Source organism: Mytilus californianus, unplaced genomic scaffold, assembly GCF_021869535.1.
Source record: "Mytilus californianus isolate M0D057914Y unplaced genomic scaffold, xbMytCali1.0.p SCAF_6, whole genome shotgun sequence".
Classification (NCBI taxonomy): domain Eukaryota; kingdom Metazoa; phylum Mollusca; class Bivalvia; order Mytilida; family Mytilidae; genus Mytilus; species Mytilus californianus.
The window spans coordinates 60,066,195-60,089,448 of NW_026262712.1; the positions used below are offsets into that span (position 1 = coordinate 60,066,195).

General features: G+C 32.9%; 2 long non-coding RNA genes across 2 annotated transcripts; both read right to left on the minus strand.

The window, feature by feature from the left end:
- Window positions 1-439: 439 nt before the first annotated feature.
- LOC127706406 (uncharacterized) lies at window positions 440-3,819 on the minus strand. The gene is made up of 3 exons (XR_007984452.1): window positions 3,419-3,819; window positions 1,431-1,539; window positions 440-568 (listed from the first exon to the last, which is right to left on the minus strand). It is a non-coding gene; the product is annotated as an uncharacterized LOC127706406 (long non-coding RNA).
- A 7,900-nt stretch (window positions 3,820-11,719) lies between these two features.
- Window positions 11,720-18,889, minus strand: LOC127706404 (uncharacterized). The gene is made up of 3 exons (XR_007984450.1): window positions 18,786-18,889; window positions 13,603-13,701; window positions 11,720-12,354 (listed from the first exon to the last, which is right to left on the minus strand). It is a non-coding gene; the product is annotated as an uncharacterized LOC127706404 (long non-coding RNA).
- Window positions 18,890-23,254: the final 4,365 nt, after the last annotated feature.

Below are 23,254 nucleotides of genomic sequence, written 5' to 3' on the forward strand. Positions count from 1 at the left end.
ACATCACAGTTCATCACTATCAAGCATCTCATTAAATATGAACTCATCTTTATCAGCAGTTTTGGGAAAAACAGTGATGAAAATATTTGTTCGACAAAATCCGACAAATATAGGTGAACAGACGACAGACAGTGCAAGAAAGCCCACATTCCAACCACAATGGTATAATGTTTAGTTTTTCACTCTCAACTTTTATTACCTATCTTACACACATCATGCATATGTCAACCTGAACATGCATGACATATATGCCATTGGACATTATGCAAACATTATACACATTTTTAAGTTCAAGTTACATTGACTAAAGCTTGTGTCCCAAATTCAGATTTTTCAATACAACTTCTCTTTCTAAACTAAAACGCTACACTTCTAATAGGGTTACATCTTAAGTCAATAATCATTGATAATTGGCTGAAGAGATGAGAACAAAACACCATTTTACATCAACTATTTGATTTATTTAAGAATACATTGAAAAAGTCAATCAGTTGTCATGGTTGTCTTATTCAAAATCACCTGGAATGTCTTGTAGTGTCTTATATCTTTTCCTTGCTGTGCCATGCTTCTGAAAAAAAAATTAATCTTACATTCATATATAAACTTCTTGCACATTCCTTTATTATAGAACGATTCACGTTGCCTGAAGGATATACATCCCCTCCCCTTTAAACTTTTGAAACAAATAACGATGATAGTCTGTCTGAAGGGGACCATAAATGGCTGACCGTGTTAAGAGAGAGCAATATGCCACGCTGAACTTCATTTAGTTATTAAAAAAAACACATAAATAACTTTAGACTAGATTTTTGTGCAGTCAAGAGTCTTATTTCATTATACTCGTTGATTGTTGTCTATCATATTTTTTTTCTTTTATTGTTTTGTATAAATCAGGCTGTTGTTTTTCTTGTTGTTTTTTAGTTTTCATTAAATGCATTGTATCATGTAGGGGCCTTTAAAAGCCCTGCTACATAATGTCATTAAACATCTTATTGTCCTTTTTAAGTGTTAAACTCTGTAGAGTGACATAGTTTATAACTTGTCATTTATCTAAGGGTATATGATACAGTCCTAGAAGTATACTATAGGCACATAATAACTTATCGAAGTGTTACGCATTGTTTTCGCAATGATGATAATAATATAACTTAACTACCGAGAAACACACAGATGTCATTAAATGAGTTGTTTATATGTATTTGAAATACTTCAAAGGAAAGCAAATATGTTGTTTATGAAAGCACACTGTTGGACTAAAAGATTGATTTAAATAAACAACTTGTTTCTATTTTGTCACAAAAAAATAATTTATTCAAATATCCAGATATCTTTTCTGTATTGTATGCCCTTAATCTTGAATGTAATGCATTGTTTATGCTAAATATTTGAATTAAATATGGAATAACAGTAATTCTGTATGAAAATCTTACTTCAAAAAAAATTCTCCTGAAAGGTTGTAGACATTCCAAAGAACCTGCGACACTTCCAAATTGTAAACCTGCATATTGAACTTGTCCTTTGTGGCTTTTCTTTTAGCTCCTGTTAAAAAATAAAAGATACATTGTATGTACATTGTGTGTATGAAGCAATAAATATAATTTTAAGCAACGGTTTATATTATCTTGCTTGTACTGAAGTCTTACATAGTCTTTGTAATGTTCATTAAGCTGTTAACACCGTGTATCATCGTACAGCGGATATAGGTACTAACCAAGCGGGCATGAAGATTTTGAACTGACACGGTAACGAAAATCTTTGTTTTGTTTTATCAACATTCAGTGTACATTTCTCAACATCTGAAATTCCTGTTCCAAAATAATTTTCGCATCGATTTTTTCCTATTTATAAGACAATTTTTATATTCTAATAAGAACAATTAACTTGTAAACTGGTAAATGCGCAAATAGTTGTGAATGTCAACACCAACTTTCAATTTCCATACAATTGTCGAGACATTTACATGTTTTACCTGAAAGAAAGCTAATACATGGCAAAAGTAATAGTTACCAATCATAAACCTACCTGTGATTACTCATTCCTTGAAACTTTTTGGGTAATAAAAGAGTATGAAAATTTTGTTTTTGTGTACGGTGTACAGCAACTTAACTATGCACCGTACAGAAGGATTTATGTGGTCAGCTAAACACCGTACACAACGCTTCTTTTTGGAATAAAATATCGAAAAAAACATATGCATGAAAGATTTCAATGCCAATTATTGATAAAACTATACTTATTACACACGCACAGTGGCCTTCTATCAGAAAAAGAGTTGCAATGAATATAGAATTATATCGGATGAGACGAGTGCCAACTTCTTTGACAAGTATTTGCACATGTTTTTAGTAATCGTTCTTGTTTTGGGAAAATAACAAGACATCTCTAATCATCAACCTACGACCAAATCATTTCTTTTAATTTACTGTTTTGCAAATACATACATACACTGATTTTACTAGAAAAAAAAAATCTCCATATTCACATGGTGCTTATATTAGTGTTATTGTAACTTGTTTGTGTGCCTCGGAAACAAGGTATTGAGTCATGCTTATTGCAATAGTTGTTGTTGGTTTAAGTCTGTCAAATTTCTTTTTCATAATGTGTATTTAATGTAGGCAGTTAGTAAGTTGTTTTGTTTCAATTGTGTTGAGAAAAATTTAACATTTGTTTGTCAAGGCTTCAAAGTGGACCTATAATTTTTTTTATCCAAGTCATTTAAATTCTGGTGGATAGCTGTCTCATACACCTTATCGCTATTTCAGTATTTGGAAATCTGTCCCGCTTGAACTTTTTACGTCAGCATACGTCATACAATAATACACCTTATCCCTATTCCCGCTTGACCCGAGAATCTATCCTGCTTGAACTTTTGACGTCAAACAACAATCACTTTTCCATTGTGGCATCAGATATTTTTTATGATGACGTCAAAATTTTAAGGGAACTTGTGACAGTTGTGTGATGTCCAGTAATGGCGGACAAATAGCGATAAGGTGTATTACTTTCAATTGTGGTGTCAAATATTTTCATATATGACGTCAACATTTTATGAGAACTTTTGTGATGTCCATGGCCAGTAATGGCGGACAAATAGCGATAAGGTGTATTGGCAATCAAACACACAAGCCACATATCCTTATAATTTTTTTATATCAATGAACGAATTCATAATTGGTGTACGTAGATGCTTGAACAGTGGCGGATTTAGGGGCCCCGACCCCCTTATGGAGCTACTTATAAGATAAATGTATAGACTATTTACAAGTATCACTCCAAACGTTTGCTTGCCTTGGTCAGGGGCCCCTTTTTTCAAAACCTTGATCCGCACCTCCAGAAACAGATGTAATTTGGTTCCGATTATGATTGAACACACACAATGAATGCACAAGTTTCATCTTAACAGATTAATCATTCTTACCAAGTGAGTATATATCGCGTAACAAACAATTTTCTTGGCTCTCTTTGTTGATATCCTGTCTTCGTTTCGAAATTCAAATTTCAAAATCATTTCCGGTGATAAAACAAAAGTCGATTCCGGAAAAGGTCGGTTTTCCGTAAGGCATATAACGATACGAAAATTGAACTTAGTACAGTTACAGTTTTCATTTCTTAATTTCTAAAATATACACGAACGAAATGAATAAACATCAAAGAAAGGTGATTGTTTATTAATACATTATTGCTTAATTTAATGTTGACTCTTTTGAATTTTAATATAAGAAGGAATAAAATCTGACTTCAAGGATCTTCAAGATATCAAGTAAGGATTTCAACCTTAGTATCTTGCTTGTCGTGATATTGATGAAATGTAGTAAAATATCTTATCCTGAAAAACGAGCTAATTCCACAAAATAAAATTGAGAATGGAAATGGGGAATGTGTCAAAGAGACAACAACCCGACCACAGAACAGACAACAGCAGAAGGCCACCAACAGGTCTTCAATGCAGCGAGAAATTCCCGCACCCGGAGGCGTCCTTCAGCTGGCCCCTAAACAAATATATATACTAGTTCAGTGATAATGAACGCCATACTAAACTCCAAATTGTACACAAGAAACTAAAATTAAAAATAATACAAGACTAACAAAGGCTAGAGGCTCCTGACTTGGGACAGGCGCAAAAATGCGGCGGGGTTAAACATGTTTATGAGATCTCAACCCTCCCCCTATACCTCTAGCCAATGTAGAAAAGTAAACGCATAACAATAAACGTTGTTTGTGGGGTTTTGAATAAAGTTTAAATAAAATGTTATTTTTATATCCGTAAAATGTTGAATAAAATATCAGTAAGACTATTTAGTAATGTGTATGTCAGAATATTTTATAGAAAACATTTAGCTGATATTTTTCAGATGTTTTATGTAAAACATTTTAATTTTACGTTATAAAACATTTTATGCAAATAGCAAAACTATATTTTCTGTAAAACATTTTTTAGCAGAATGTTTTTTGGATATTTGGAAAATATTTACTTTAAATGTTGTTAAAATATAAAATAACAATTGAAGAAAATATTATTTTTTTATATTATAAAATATCTACGGGATATTTTAGAACAATGTTTGAGAACATGAATAAAAGATATTAGCAAATAATATTTTGTTAATGTTGTAAAAACATTTTACTTAAATGTTAGAAATAAAACATTTCAAAAACAATAAAATAAACATTTTTTTAATGTTTAAATGATATCTTATTGAAATATTTTGTGAGAGACGTCCATATGACATTTAAAAAATGTTTTTAAAATGTTGTGTGTTTGCTGGGTAAGACGTGGTTCCTAGATATAAGTTGTTTATATGTGGTTTGGTTCTTAGATAAAAGTTTTCTATAGATGTAATGGTTGCTGGATACAAGTTTTAAGTACATAGTATAGTTCCTAGATATAAATAAACTCACCATAGATACCAGGACTACATTTTTTATTTACGCCAGACGCGCGTTTCGTCTACAAAAGACTCATCAGTGATGCTCGAATCCAACAAAGTTAAAAAGGCCCAAAAAGTACGAAGTTGAAGAGCATTGAGGACTAAAATTCCTAAATTGTTTGCCAAATACAGCTAAGGTAATCTATTCCTAAGGTTATCTTAAGATGGTGTGTTAAGATGGTGTGTTAAGATGGCGCGGTTCTTAGATACAAATTGTCTATAGATGGTGTGGTTCCCATATACAAGTTTTAAATAAATGGTATGGTTTCTAGAAATAAGTTATTTATTGAAGGTATTGTTCCTAAATACAATATATGGTATTGTTTCTGGTTACGGATACAAGTTGTCTTTAGATGGTATGGTTCCAAGAAATTACTTAGTCTTATGGAGATGAAACGCGCGTCTGGCGTATTAAATTATAAGCCTGGTACCTTTGCTAACTATTAGCATGTATTATTGTATTGTTAATTTGTGTATTTCTTTGTCCTGAAAGTTCTTGCATTTATTTGTACTGTAGTCCTGTCATGTAATGTTGTCCTTTTAGTGTTATATTTAACATTGCCATAAAAGCACGAGGTTTGGCTAGCCACAAAACCAAGTTCAACCCACCATTTTTTCTTAAAATGTCCTGTACCAAGTCAGGAATATGGCAGTTGTTATCTTATAGTTCGTTTCTGTGTGTGTTGCATTGTCGTTTTGTTTTTTGATGCACTTTAGTGTTTCTGTTGTTTCGTTGTTTTCCTCATATAGTTGATGTGTTTCCCTCGGTTTTAATTTGTACCCCGGAATTGTTTTCTCTCAATCGATTTATGACTTTCGAACAGCGGTGTACTACTGAAGCCTTTATTTATCTATATATTGCTTGGTTCCTAGATAGCAGGTGTCTACAGACGGTGTGGTTACTAGATATAAGTTATCTATATATGGTGTGGTTCCTAGATACAGGTTATCTTTATATGGTTTTGTTCCTCGATATAAGTTTTTTTATAGATGTTGGGGTTCCTAGATACAAGTTGTCTTTTTATGGTGTGGTTCCTTAGTACATGTTGTCCATATATGGTGTGGTTCCTTGATACAAGTTGTGTACAGATGGTATGGTTCCTAGATATATGTTATCTATAGAATGTGTGGTTCTTAAATTTATACAAGTTGTCATTTATGGTGTTGTTTCCTCGGTATAAGTTGTCTATAGATGGTATGGTTCCCCGATACAAGATGTCTGTATATGGTGTGATTCCTAGATACATGTTGTCTATAGATTACTCTACCACTTGGAACTCATAGGTCAATATCTTCCTTTTAAGCAGCAATTCCCTATTAAGGAAATCATGATAGGGAATGCAAACTTTTGAATATCATATCAACTGTGAGATAAATAATCTATATGCAGCTGCTGCTGGGATGTCATTACATAGAAACGGAAAATGTACATTGGGAAACTGAATCATCTCTATATTGTCGTAAAGTTTTGATCTCAGCCGATACTCATTGTCAATTTTAGATATAAGTCATGATATGAGGCAGATTTATCTGTATATTGTGTATCCTTAATTTCACGTTCGATGGGATAGATTTGTTCAACAAAGTCACCAAACTTTGAATTATTCAGTGAGATGACCTCATCTAGATAGCAAAAAGTGAACTCATAAATTAATGCTAGCTTCTTTTCATTCTTCCGTAGAAGCTCCGTATGGAGTCTGTCTCATGTAAATAACGGAACAATTCGGCAGGAAGAATAGCCCAGTTGCTTTCCATGGGATTCGGTCGATAGTTTGTGGAAAAAAAACGTCCTCCGAACGTGATATAAATTGTATCAGAGTTTTTTGTTTGTTTACAAAGTACGATTTATTCAACCCTAAACAAAGACTTTTGAAGCTACGTTGGCCATTTATTTTTCATGAAACGAAGCAGAATCCATTAAAAGCTTTAATTATAATAAGTGTATGTACTGTAACACATTATAATTTTATTCAACAAATAATGCTTGTTACAATTACTATCAAGATTCAAAACTTCTCTTGACGTACCCTTTTAATTCGAATAATCTCTTACAACACTCAATTTATACTGTTTTAAATAGCTACATATCTTATACCAGAAGATCCAAATACCTCAGACAACAATCATAGAATGAATCAAATAGCCTTATATATACTTCATACCTCAAGGTCGAATTGTCTCAAAACTTATAGACTGTACTAAAAAACAACATACCTTATACAATTAGGTCAAATAACCACATGCAACACTTATAGAAGAGGGACGAAAGATACCAGAGGGACAGTCAAACTCATAGATCGAAAACCAACTGACAATGCCATGGCCAAAAATAAAAAGACAAACAGACAAATAATAGTACAGATGACACAACATAGAAAACCAAAGACTAAGCAACACAAACCCCACCAAAAACTGGGGGTGATCTCAGGTGCTCCGGAAGGGTAAACAGATCCTGCTCCATATGTGGCACCCGTCGTGTTGCTTATGTTATTACAAATCCGGTAAATAGTCTAATTCGGTAAGTCACATTCGTGAAAAGGGAGGGTATTGTAGTTACGACATAAGGAACATATCCGATATCATCTGTGAAACGGTTTTTCCATAACGGTCAACCAACTTGTGATGGCGTCCATAAAATTTACGAAGGGATGACTTCAACTTCACCATTTGGATCTCTTGGTTTAATAGCTTCCTTGTGAGCAGCAATCCTCTATCAAGGAAATCATGATAGAAAACACAAGCCCGGGAATATCGTATGAATTGGGAGATATATACTGCTGGAATGTTGCTACATAGAAATGGAAAGTTCACAATTGGGAAGCTGAAATCATCTCTTTTGTCGTAAAGTTTTGTTTTCAACCGACCCTCATTGTCAATTTCTAGATGTAAGTCAAGATATGAGACAGACTTAACTGTATCTGTAGTATCCTTTATCTCTAGTTCGATGGGATAGATTCGTTCAACATAGTCACCAAATTTTGTATTATTTAGTGAGAGAACATCATCTATATAGCGGAATGTAGAGTTAAAGGATATTGCTAACTTCTTATCTTTCTTCCTAAGAAGTTCCTGTATGAAGTCGGCCTCGTAATAACAAAGAAACAAGTCGGCAAGAAGAGGGGCACAATTGGTTCCCATTGGAATTCCGACAGTCTGTTGAAAAACACGTCCTCCAAACGTAACAAATATGTTGTCAATCAAGAAATCAAGCATCTTGATAATGTCAGTTTCAGAGAATTTTTTGTTTGAATCAGAGTGATTCTTTACAAAGTCTTTATAGACTGTACCAAATAACCATTTACCTTATACCATAAGGTCCAATTACTAGTACATCATACAACACTTAAAGAATTATCAAATGACCGTATACTTTGTATCATAAGGTCCAATTACATCATACAAAACGGTACACACTTTTTTCATATTATATAATAACCATGTAAATCTTTGAATGATATTTTTTTTTTGTGTTAATATTGATTTTGTTGTCAGTAAGTTAAATGCAAACTCAATGATACTATTGTTATATATATACACACTTTCATTGATCTACAATCTATCGACTCTCGTATCTTGGCATTGCACAAGGTCATGTTTTTCTCTGACTGTTTATGATGTCTTTACACTAAATCCATTGGATGGTGGATGTGTACTGATTAATAATTTAGTCTTGGACGAATGATTTTTTTTTATATAAGTTGATATTGGCTTTGAACTAGCTGCCGGTAACTTCGATCGAGTACTCTCAGATCTGTACTTAGTGTCTTTATGTTGTTGGGATGTACAATACCCGGTCACGTCCACGTTGTTTTGTTATATTTATTTCTATGTGTATCATCTGATGATTTAAGCCTTTTTCAACTGATTTTTATAGTTCGGTCTTATGTTGTACTGTTACACCACAGTTCCAGGTTAGGAGAGGGTTGGATTCCCGCTAACATGTTCAACCCCCGCCACATTATGTATCTATGTGCTCACTGCTGGTCCCAAGTCAGGTGCCTGTAATTCAGTGGTTGTCGTTTTTTGTTGTGTTACATATTTGTTTTTCTTTCATTTATTTTGTACATTATGCCGTTAGTTTTTTGTTTTTTGAATTGTATTACATTAGTGATTTCGGGGCCTTTTATAGCCGACTATGCAGTTTCAGGCTTTGTTCATTGTTGAAGGCCGTACGATGACCTATAGCTATTAATTTCTGTGTCATCTGGTCTCTTGTGGAGAGTTGTCTCATTGGCAATCATACATCATCTTCTTTTTATATATATATTCCTTTTTTTTAACTGAACTAGTATACATTATTTTAGGAGCAAACTGAAGCCCGCCTCCAGATGTTGGATTTTTCTCTATTCGTTAAAGACACATCGGTTGTCTTTTTGACACATTCCCTGTTTCTATATAACCTCTATTCTAGATTTACCTATCAACCATAGACAACCATATAGACAACTGTATCTAAAACCTACAGACAGCATATACTGGCTCTGTCTAACAAGCACAGACAATATATACACACTGTATCTAGCAATCACAGTCAATATACACAGAATGCATCTAACAACCACAGACAATATACACAGACTGTATCTAAAACCCACAAACAGCATATACTGACTGTGTCTAACAATCACAGACAACATATACACACAGTATCTAGCAACCACAGACAATATCCAAAGACTATAAAAGAACCACAGACAATATACACAGAATGCATCTTACATCCACAGACAATTTAAACAGACTGCATTTGACAACCACAAACAACATATACATACTGTATCTAGCAATCACAGACAATATACACTAACTGTAATTAAGGACCACAGACAACATATATAGACTGTATCTGATAACCACAGACAACATATACACCCTTATCTAGCAACCATATACAACATATACACACTATATCTAGCAACCACAGACAACATATACACACTGTATCTAGCAACCACAGACAACATATACACACTATCTAGCAACCACAGACACACATATACACACTGTATCTAGCAACCACAAACAACATATACACACTGTATCTAGCAACCACAGACAACATGTACACACTGTATCTAGCAACCACAAACAACATATACACACTGTATCTAGCAACCACAGACATCATATACCCACTGTATCTAGCAACCACAAACAACATATACACACTGTATCTAGCAACCACAGACAATATACACAGAATGTATCTAAGAACCACAGACACCATATTCACACTGTATCTAAGAACCACAGACAACATATACACACTGCATCTAAGAACCACAGACAACATATACACACTGTATCTAGCAACCACAGACAACATATACCACTGTATCTAGCAACCACAGACAACATATACCCACTGTATCTAGCAACCACAGACAATATACACAGACAACATATTCACACTGTATCTAAGAACCACAGACAACATATACACACTGTATCTAAGAACCACAGACAACATATACACACTGTATCTAGCAACCACAGACAACATATACCACTGTATCTAGCAACCACAGACAACATATACCCACTGTATCTAGCAACCACAGACAATATAGACAGACAACATATTCACACTGTATCTAAGAACCACAGACAACATATACACACTGTATCTTAAAACCACAGACAACATTAACAGACTGCATCTAACAACCACAGACAACATATACACACTGTATCCAACAACCACAGACAATAAATGCAGACAGTATCTTATAACTGCACTATTGGTATGCCTTTCCCAAGTAAGGACACTGAAGTTCAGTGGTTGTTGTTGGTTCATGTCTGTCATATTTGTAAATTGATTTGCTATAAGTTAAGACATTAGTTTTCTCAATTGAATTGTTTCATTTTTTTTCATGTCGATGCCTTTTAATGCTGACTATATGGTATGGGTTATTTTTCTCATTGTAGAATTCTGTATGGTTGTCAATAACTGCTAACATCATTTGAACTTTGGTGGACAGTTGTCTCATTGGCAAACATACCATATCTCCTTATTCATATACAGACAATTTATATAGTCTGTATCGAACAACTGCAGACAATGTATATAAACTTTCTTGAAGAACCACAGACAATATATATAGACTGTATATAATAACCACAGCTAACAAATATTTCAGGTTTATATTATTTTCTCTAATTCTTCGTCAATTTATCCCTTTCTGCACCCATTGTATAAAAAAATTTAATCAACGTGTGGTTCGTTTGATCTCAGTTCTTCATTGGTTAAAATCCGATTATGACGTCGAATTTTCTTGCTTTCCTCTGAATTTCCTATTGTGACGGCATGAAAAAAGGCGACCATGCCTGATGACGTCAGATAGAAAGAACACATCTTTTTGCAGATCATTCGAAAAGAAGGAATAAGTTTGCCTGCATATTGTTAGAAAATCATTACAGAAACAGATTCCACCACCAAATCTCGTGTAATAACATATTTATCCACTCTCAACAGTTAAATTTTAAATATTTAAAACGCTCGGCGAGCCTCTCGTTTTAAATTTGAAAATTTAACTGTCTCGAGTGGTTAATATCGTATCACACTCGATGCAGTGGTAGAATCTATATTTATTAGTTGTTTATAAATATGTGTATACTCTGTAAACAACAGAATTGTAACACAAATGTGTTTAATACCTTTGTTTCTGTTATTACCTGTATTATCTAAAACTAATGTGTTTGTAAATATGCCTTTACGTCAAAATGAGTTTTTAATATAACAAGTGATGGCCTCATTAAGTATTCAGCTTATATAATCAAAAACTAAAATAGTCCTTTTGCTAATGTCACATATATTCTGATAATTTACAAAATGTAATGGATATGTCCTTCACACCTTGGTTCTAGTTATTGGTAAGCATTTCTGAGCAAGTTGTTTCAATTTATGATAATGATTTTTACTCATTATTGAAATATAAGCATAAATATTTACAAACAATCGATGGTATTGATTTTATTGTTATACTCAATTATGCTTCGATAAAGATGTAGGTATCATATTCCAAAAGTAGTATACATGTTTACTATTTGATTAGTTAGTTTTCATATTATCTAAGCAGAATTTCCACCTACCATCTCTTTTATCCAATGAAATTTTAAAAAAAGCTTCAAGAAAATTTTCATGGATAATTTAAATATTACAAAAATATTTTTAAAATAGGTATTTTTTTCATGTCATTATTATATACTAGACAACTTGTAAATAGTTCTTATAATTAAAGACATCAAAAATTTATAATTTTCATATACATTTATGTGCAGTGCCTATAAAAAAATTTCAATAGTTCATGTAATACAGAATGTTAAAATCTTTTTTTGTTGTTTTGTTCAGTTATTCTGCTCAACCATCTGTGTGCTAACTCCTTGAGGTTTTATGCGAACTTTGACATAGTAGATGTTGAACAACCTGAAATATAAAATTCTTATGTTAGAATGTGTAAGCTCTCATTAATTCTTTTAGAACTTAAACTATAAATTTTCAAAGAAGTCAGACAGAACACATTGCATTTTGAGAAGAAAGTATAGAATTTGGTGCATGAAAGACCTGAAAAGAGCAAACTCTCTACAACTCATTACTGTATAGCAGTTGACCACATTCTGTCAAATAGTTTCTGACGAAAATATCTTTTTTCATGCATGATCTTGCAGAATTCATAGAATTGGCAAGCAAGAGGTTTTGTGAGTTGATACATGTCTTTTCATCTTTGTTATTCATGTAAATTAATCATTGAGTGATAGATTTCTCTTAGAAGATATTTAAAGGTCCCAGTGAATAAACTATAAAGAGACTTATAACTATTGTAATTATTCAATTAGTAATAGAACAGATAAATGTTTAAATACCTTGACCAAAAGAAGATGACCCAATGTAAAAGTTCCATTAGGTTTGCAAGAAGATCAATATTACACTCTTGCATAGAATAACATTCTTGTATAAATAAACAAGGGTTTCCTTGCCACATATTTTATAATGTATATATTTTCTTGTGTTAGAAATATATAAAAGAGTAGATTAAGAAATGTCTTTTCTGACCATTGCAACAAGCTGAAAGTGTTTCAAATTGATGATTACATGTGTAAGAAAGTATTAAAACAGGACACTTTTTGTTTATCTTTTAATACAGAAAATTGCCCAAGACACTTCAATTATGTAAAATGGAGGTTGTTGTAAAAGTGGACAAATGGTCAGGATTTCAACCAATATTATAAGCCTAAGAAACATAAATAGCAGGGCCTTGCAGACTTAATTTTCAAGCTAAATATTTCATTTGTCACAACAAACATGACCAGAAAAATCTTTTTTGCTGATAAATTGGCTCCAGTTGTTTTTGTGGTTTAATTGTCATGTTTGTATTGATCTGATGAGTTAGGCCATTTATCAGCTGAACATTTTTATTTGTTCTTTAATGGGTTTGCTCATTGTTGAAGGCTGTACAATGACCTTAAGTTCCTTACCTTTATGTCAATTAGTCTCTGGTGGCAATCATACCACATCTTTTTATTTTTATACCTATGTTTCCAATCCAAAAACCTATGGATTAATTCATAGAGAAAAGGGGAATTTTTAATTTTAAATGATGGGGTTCAAAATTAATGCATGGGGCACTTACCAAATCTAAAAATAAAACAATATTTATATTGTCTATATACATACCAGTATCTAATACATCTGGTGTGACATTACAGAGTGTGTCCAAAACCTTTACAATGTGATTTGTTAACTAAGAATGAATGCACCAAGTCTCCTGGAACTCTGTAGACAGAAAATTATTGAATTCAATATAACAATTATTACAGGTAATGTATAAGCTAAATGTATTGTCTATGGTTGTTACATTTGGATTTATATACTGTCTATGGTTCTAAGATACAGGCTATATGTATTGTCTATAGTTCTTAGGTTCAGTCTATATGTATTGTCTATGGTTCTTAGAAATGGTACATATGTATTGTCTATGGTTTTTAGATATGGTTTTTAGGTTCAGTCTATATGCATTGTCTATGGTTCTAAGATACAGGCTATATGCATTGTCTATGGTTCTAAGATACAGGCTATATGTATTGTCTATGGTTCTTAGGTTCAGTCTATAAGTATTGTCTTAGGTTCAGTCTATATGTATTGTCTATGGTTCTTAGAAATGGTCCATATGCATTGCCTATGGTTCTTAAATATGGTTCTTAGGTTAAGTCTGTATGTATTGTCTATGGTTCTAAGATACAGGCTATATGTATTGTCTATGGTTCTTAGGTTCAGTCTATAAGTATTGTCTATGGTTCTTAGAAATGGTCCATATGTATTGTCTATGGTTCTTAGATATGGTTCTTAGGTTCAGTCTATATGCATTGTCTATGGTTCTTAAGTTTGGTCTATATGCATTGTCTATGGTTCTTAGGTTCAGTCTATATGCATTGTCTATGGTTCTTAGATATAGGCTATGTGTATTGCCTATGGTTTTAAGGTATAGTCTATAGGTATTGTTTATGGTTCTAAGTTATAGGCTATATGCATTGTCTATGGTTCCAAGTTATAGGCTATATGTATTGTCTATGGTTCTTAGGTAGAGTCTATGTGCATTGTCTAAGGTTCTCAGATATGGTCCATATGCATTGTCTATGGTTCTTACGTTCGGTCTATATGCATCGTCTATGGTTCTTAGGTTCAGTCTATATGCATTGTCTATGGTTCTTATGTTCAATTTATATGTATTGTCTATGGTGCTTAAGTAAAGTCTGTATGCATTGTCTATAGTTCTTAGATATAGGCTATATGTATTGTCCATGGTTCTTAGGTTCAGTCTATATGTTTTGTTGATGGTTCTTAGGTACAGTCTATTTGTATTGTCTATTGTTCTTAGGTATATAGATATAGGAAGATGTGTTCCAATGAGACAACACTCCATCCAAGTAACAATTTATAAAAGTAAACCATTATAGGTCAAAGTACGGCCTTCAACACGGAACTATATGTATTGTCTATGGTTCTTAGATATAGGCTATATGTATTGTCTATGGTTCTTAGGTACAGTCTATATGTATTGTCTATGGTTCTTAGGTTCAGTCTGTATGTATATTCTATGGTTCTAAGATATAGGCTATATGTATTGTCTATGGTTCTTAGGTACAGTCTATATGTATTGTCTATGGTTCTTAGGTTCAGTCTGTATGTATATTCTATGGTTCTTAGATATAGGCTATATGTATTGTCTATGGTTCTAAGGTAGTCTATATGTATTGTCTATGGTTCTTAGATATAGGCTATATGTATTGTTTATGGTTCTTAGGTTCAGTCTGTATGTATAGTATATGCTTCTTAGATATGGTCTATATGTATTGTTTATGGTTCTTAGGTACAGATCGTACAGTCTATTTGTATTGTCTATGGTTCTTAGGTTTTGTCTACGTGTATTGTCTATGGTTCTTAGGTATAGGCTATATGTATTGTCTATGGTTCTTAGATATAGGCAATATGTATTGTCTATGGTTCTTATGTATAGAGTTTTTATGTATTGTCTATGGTTCTTAGGTTCAGTCTGCATGTACAGTCGAGTGTTCTTAGATATAGGCTATATGTATTATCTATGTTTCTAAGGTACAGTCTATATGTATTATCTATGGCTTTTAGGTACAGTCTATATGTATTGTCTATGGTTATTAGGTACAGTCTATATACATATATTATGTGTTGTCTATAGTTCGTAGGTTCAGTCTATATGTATTGTCTGTGGTTCTTAGGTAGAGTCTATATGTATTGTCTATGGTTCTTAGGTTCCATCTACAGTCAAGGATATAACTCTATAGGATTATTAGAGAAAAATAACATATATTTGTCATTGTGGACTTAAAAATCAAAGAACTGTGATAACATATGTTTGTTACATGTTTCAACTATAGAAACATATAACAGTTCAAAGTTTGCCAAACATGCATAGTACATCTATGTAACTTGTTATTACAGAAAAAATATGCCTGTAATAACTATTTAAAAGGGTGTTATTACAGCTTCTCTACATCACTCCAAAGCATTTGCTCAGACATACATCAGGCTTAATTACAATGTTTTTTAGTTTATTGTAAGAAATAAGGATCAGAGCATGTAATGAGGTTCTCTGCAAGCTTCCCAGTAATTCCCAAGTGTCTCATATAATAAGTCACATGCTTTTAATATCTAAGCCTTGTTATTACAGCTAAGTTTATCCCTTAAAAGCCTCATCACATTGATTTTACATGGTTTATGAAAATTAAAAAATCAGTTTTCAAGGCTATGCATTTAGTTTTTCCACAAAGTTTCAAGAGTTCCCTAGAGCCCACTAAATATTAAAATGTTTATGATTTATTTTACTAATCACAAACATATGTTCTCACAGATTTAGACAATTAAAGGATTAAAGAGTAGACAACTCATGAAAGTATCTGTAATAACACATGTAAGATATTTTCTGGAATAACCCTGTAGAGTTATATGCCTGACTGGTCTATATGTATTGTCTTTGGGTCTAGATAAAGGATATATGTATAATGTATTGTCTTTTGAGTCTAGATAAAGGATATATGTATTATGCTTGTCTATGGTTCTTAGGTTCAATCTATATGTACTATGTATTGTCTATGGTTCTTAGGTTCAGTCTATATGTATTGTCTGTGGTTCTTAGGTAGAGTCTATATGTATAGTTTAGGGTTCTTAGGTTTAGTTTATATGTATTGTCTATGGTTCTTAGATAAAGGATATATGCATGATATGTTTTGTCTATGGTTCTTAGGTTCAGTCTATATGTATTATGTATTGTCTATGGTTCTTAGGTTAAGTCTATATGTATTATGTATTGTCTCTGATTCTTAGGTTCAGTCTATATGTATTATGTATTGTCTATGGTTCTTAGGTACAGTATATATGTATTGTCTGTGGTTCTTAGGTAGAGTATATATGTATAGTTTATGGTTCTTAGGTTTAGTTTATATGTATTATCTATTGTTCTTCGACAAAGGATATATGCATGATATGTTTTGTCTATGGTTTTTAGTTTCAGTCTATATGTATAGTCCATTGTTGTTAGAAATAGGCTGTATATATTGTCTATAATTGTTAGATATAAGCTTATTATGTTGTCTATGGTGTTTAAGTATAGTCTACAGTATATGTGTATTTTCTATGGTTCTTAGATATAGGCTTTATATATTTTTCTATGGTTCTTATATTGAGGGTATATGTATTGTTTATGATTCTTAGGTTTATGTTATAAGTTTTTTCTATAAGGTTCTTAGGTTCAGGTTATAAGTTTTGTTTATATGGTTCTTAGGTACAGTCTAAATGACATGTATGTATTGTTTTGTTGATATGGTTCTTAGGTACAGGCTTGATATAAGTATTGCAATTACATTGCAGTGATCAAACTATTTAACTATTTAATGATCAACCTTTTTAATAACATGATCATGAATTTTTAGGGCAGAAATCAAAACTATTGGCATGATTAAACAAGGTTATAAAAGACAATAATTAACCAATCAATTTGAAGTGATGATTAAACCCTGTAATCACATTATCATCAAAGGCAGATTTAGAGGGAGCAGGGAGCTTCATATATGATAAATGCATAAACGTATTGCTCTAAATGTTGGTTTACCATAAGGCCTCTACCCCTTTTTCAAAATCCTGGATCATGTACAATTGGGGGAATAATCAAATGATTAACATGATCAAAGTGTGATATAACATTATCTAATCTATCATGAATATCAAGGGCAACAATCAAACCTTACATTAGATAATTATGAATATTAAGGGCAATAATCAAAAATATGTAATCAGATAATCATGAAAAGTAAGGGAAATAAGCAAATGATCATCACGGTCAAACTGTGTAATCAGATAATCATGAATTTTTATGGCAATAATCAAACAATCATCATGGCCTAACTGTTTAATCATGATTATCAAGGGCAATAATCAGACGATCATCACGGCCTAACTGTTTAGTCATATGATCATGATTATCAAGGGCAATACTCAGACAATCATCACGGCCTAACTGTTTAATCATATGATCATGATTATCAAGGGAAATAATCAGACAATCATCACAGCCTAACTGTTTATTCATATGGTTATGAATACTAAGGGCAATAATCAAACAATCATCATGGCCTAACTGTTTAATCATATGATACTGATTATCAAGGGCAATAATCAGACGATCATCACGGCCGAACTGTTTAATCATATGATCAAGATTATCAACGGCAATAATCAGACAATGATCACAGCCTAACTGTTTAATCATATGATCATGATTATAATGGGCAATAATCAGACGATCATCACAGCCTAACTGTTTAATCATATGGTTATGAATACTAATTAAGTGGGTCTCATTAGGGTCTAAGCGTGACCCGGTATTGGCTGATTTTTTTAAGCATGACACGTGATGGTCGAATAATTAAGCGTAAAAACAGGAAATGAAGTCCGGCAGGACACAGGAAATTACATGCGCTATTATGGCAATGAGAAGAGGGATACAGGATTCTCAATAAACAATAAGTGGGATCCAGGATCAGACCTCCCCCCCCCCCCCCCCATAAAAAAAAAATGAGACCCCCTATACTAAAGGCAATAATAAAAAAAATCATAGGGGCACAACTGTGTAAACATATAATAATGAATATGAGTATCTCTTACTATCAACATGCTCACACCACTCATTAGTTATAGACTTATACTGAGAACTTTTAAGTTTATAAATCCAAGGTTGGACCAAATCCTGATATTTTGGCCTTTATGTTTAAAACAAAGGTATGTTTGTTATTTGGTCGTAAACATGCAATTTTTGTTTTAGTGTTTACCCTTTTCCGCATCTTTAGGACTTATTGTCCGTCAATTAACAGCAGTATAAATATAACGTGAAATCGAAACAGAAAGTACACTTCGGAAACTCTTTTTTTCGTAGAATAAATCCGAGTTACATTGAGAACCAATCGTATGATAGATAACAAAAATGAAAAATAAATAAGCCAATCAGAGCGTGGTCCGTATCGTGGTTTTTAGATCGTAAGAACCCCAACTATTATACCTCGTAGGTGGACAAATACCAGCCGACATTAGAAACGTCCTGATCGTAAACGAATCACAATATTGTTATTCCCCTTGCTACAGCAGAATGCATCGAGTGTTTAGGTAAAGGTAATATCTTTGGTTAGCTAAGCTTGCTTTCTAGCTGAACCGTGAAGTCATTATTAGGTTAGGTAAACATGGTAAACTATCCTCCATTAAGAGGAGACTAGTTCGACAGATAACCAATTTGTCTGTAGGACTAGACTACTTCGAAATGAGCTCGAGGGTGGTATACATAACCTTATAATGACTTCACGGTTTAGCTAAGAAGCATTCTGCTTTAAATAGAACAAATTTATTCTGTTTCTAAACGTTCTGATTATAAACGAATCACAATACTGTTATACCCCTTGTCAAATTGATTCGAAACATGTGTACTGCATTGTTTTTATTTCGTAATAAGATTTGAAGTTGTTCCTGTGAAAACTTATTTCAAACAGGATACCACATCCTTATTTTACACAGATGTTGTTAACGTGCCCGGAAATTTAGAAACGATCCTGGTAAACTTATGAATTAATTCTTTAAATTAACTTATTTAAAAGGTTACCAATTCAACAGTGTTATTAGATCTTAATAGTGTTTTTATTGGTATTAATATAGATTTTGTTACGTAAATCAAAGCAAACTAAATATTATTGTTATATACATATGCACATTCATGGATCTACAATCTGTCGATACCTGTATCTTGCCTTGCACAAAGTCATGTTTCAGGCTCCGACTGTTCATGACGTCTTTACACTAAATCCATTGGATGTTAGATATGTACTGATTGAGTATTTAGTCTAAGAAACATGATTTTATTCATTAGTTGTAAGTGGCTTTGATCTAGCTGTCAGTAATTGCATGTACTCTTAAATCTAAACTTCGTGTCTTTTTGTTGTTAGGATGTACAAGTACCCGTCCTCGTCCACTCTGTTTTTGTTAGATGTATTTTTATTTGAGAATTCTCTGAAACTGACATTATCAAGATGCTTGATTTCAACATATTTGTTACGTTTGGAGGACGTGTTTTTCAACAGACTGTCAGAATTCCAATGGGAACCAATTGTGCCCCTCTTCTTGCAGACTTGTTTCTTTATCATTATGAGGCTGACTTCATACAGGAACTTCTTAGGAAGAAAGATAAGAAGTTAGCAATACCCTTATACTTTACGTTCCGCTATATAGATGATGTTCTCTCACTAAATAATACAAAATTTGGTGACCATGTTAAACGAATCTATTCCATCGAACTAGATATAAAGGATACTATAGATACAGTTAAGTCTGCCACATATCTTGACTTACATCTAGAAATTGACAATGAGGGTCGGTTGAAAACAAAACTTTACGACAAAAGAGATGATTTCAGCTTCCCAATTGTGAACTTTCCATTTCTATGTAGCAACATTCCAACAGCGCCTGCGTACGGAGTATATATCTCCCTATCATGATTTCCTTGATAAAGGGTTGCTTCTCAAAAGGAAGCTATTAAACCAAGAGTTCCAAATGGTGAAGTTGAAATCATCCCTTTGTAAATTTTATGGACACCATCACAAGTTGGTTGACCGTTATGGAATAACCGTTTAACAGATGATATCGGATATGTTCCTTATATCGTAACTACAAAACCCTTCCCTTTTCACGAATGTGACCTACCGAATTCAGACTATTTACCGGATTTGTAATAACGTAAGTAATACGACGGGTGCCACATGTGGAGCAGAATCTGCCTACCCTTCTGGAGCACCTGAGATCACCCCTGGTTTTTGGTGGGGTTCGTGTTGCTTAGTCTTTAGTTTTCTATGTTGTGTCTTGTGTACTATTATTTGTCTGTTTGTCTTTTTATTTTTTAACCATGGCGTTGTCAGTTTATTTTCAATCAATGAGTTTGACTGCCCCTCTGGTATCTTTCGCCCCTCTTTTATTTGTATTCAACTGATGAGTTAAGCCTTTTTCAGCTGATTTTCATAGTTCGTTCTTATGTTGTACTTTTTCACCACTTTCCGAAGTTAAGGGGAGGGTTGCGATCCCGCTAACATATTTACCCCTTCCCACCCCAAATTCTGTATGTATGTGCCTGTCCGGAGCGTGCAATTCAGTGGTTGTTACGTATTTGTCTCTGCGTTCATTTTTTGTACATAAACTAGGTCGTTAGTTTTCTCGTTTGAATTGTTTTACCTTTGTCATTTCACGGCCTTCTATGTAGAATCGGCTTTGCTCATTGTTGAAGCCAGTAAGCAGCATGGTGACCAATAATTATTTTTTTATTTCTGTGTCATTTGGTCTCTGGTGAATAGTTTTTCATTGGAAATCACACCAAATCTTTTTATATAATCAAGCATTCTTTCTTTATAAACGTTAAGGTACATTTTTGTGATACCATTGCTGTTCATATTTTCAGAGGAAGTGCTTCAAACTTGTGATAATTGAATTTGACAATTTTTAATGTACGTCAAAAGCCAAATTCTTATTTTTCTTCCACAAAAACAAAAGCTTAAGGAAAAAATTACTCTGCTAAATATAAATTAAATAGTGTTGTCAAGTTCAGGGCTTCCAAAATTTCCTGACGACAGCCGGACATTTTTCAAAGAAATATTTTTGACGGTCAATGATCAGCTGGATACTTAAATGTAACTGAGAGGATGCATAAATTGATATATGTGTCTAAATAATTAGTAGTGTTATATGCAATAAATTTATTTATAACTGTTTTGTTTTCTTCATTCTAAAAATAAATAAAATATTATCCTCGGTATTGTGTCATTTTTCTGTGTATTGTAATACAGTAACCATCATTGCATCAATCAGCTTCAGTACCTGACTGTTCTCATGTTTTTTTTCTGTTTATATAATCTATCTTCTCTCTGTGAGTACTTAACACTTTGTAAATTAAGGCCATCTTATTTGAAACTGTTGATGTTGGCTTTAATTGCAGTACAACTTGATCATCAATACACGTGATACTTTTCTTTTTGTGTATTGATTACCTGACCACGTGACTTTTACAACTGATGCGGTATTTTTAGATAACATTGAGGAGGCCCAATGAAGGATATTGTTTTAAACCGTGTAAAATCTACTGAACAGTGATAACATTTTTCTTTGTACAATGATAAGTACAAAATTAAATGTTTTTGCGTAGCCAGATCAGTTGACTCGTCGATCATAATTCCCACGGCGGGACTTAACTTTACGTCGGACATCACCTCTTTCTCTATAACATCGGAAATTGTCTGAATAAATTCGGAGGAGGCAACATTGTTCTCTTGATATAATTTAGAAGTGATCACGGCACCATTTAACTTAGTTAAATCATTTATTGACTGAAATTTGTCCATTGGTAAGTTGTCTTTAGCAATAAAGTAAGCATTACGGAACAAGGTGCACATTGCGCCGTTGTCAGTCTTTTCATGAACTTTCTCAAATACTGATACAATTGGATTACTTTTGGAAGCTGTCTCTAATTTAAGAGCTTGAATGTGGTCATTGCTATAAGCATGCTCTACAACGGCTGACTTTCGAAAATTTGTCGAATCAGGCTTTACAAAGTTATTTTTAAGTTTATGTTTTTGACAAATGTCACAAAACATGGCATTTAGCATACTGTCAAATCTTAACCATAAAAACAGTTGTAACCATTTATGAATAAAGCTTCTAGCAGATTTCGAATTTTGATCGGAATCGTCACGTTTACGTTTGCCTATGATGGCAGATTTGTAAAGTTCAATTTGAGACAAAGTCTTTATAACAGTCGGAGATTGTCATGATTGGATATTATTCTTTATGATTTTAATTATAAAAACAGTTTTTAATATGAAAACAAGAATAGAGAACGCCCCCTTATTTATTGGACAACTCAGCTTGGTACAGTTTTTCCTATATATTTTAGTAAATTTTCCCCTTGAGAGTACCCCAGTATTTAACACGATGTACAGTGTTAAATAAAATAATATATATCATACTTATTCATTTACAATTATCCTTATTTGAAGAATAACTTTTAAATATCAGGATACTTTTTTAAACTGAATGCTCATTTAAAATAATATCTATAAAGCGTAATTAAATAGGATGTTGTTCCATACACGCTTACATGTTTGACCTCGTTTACCTGATTACCTTTATGTACATTGTTATGCATCATTAATTCTATTGATAAAGACAAGCTAAGGACACCTCATCAAAGGTAACAAACCTGTAATCAGTGAAAGAT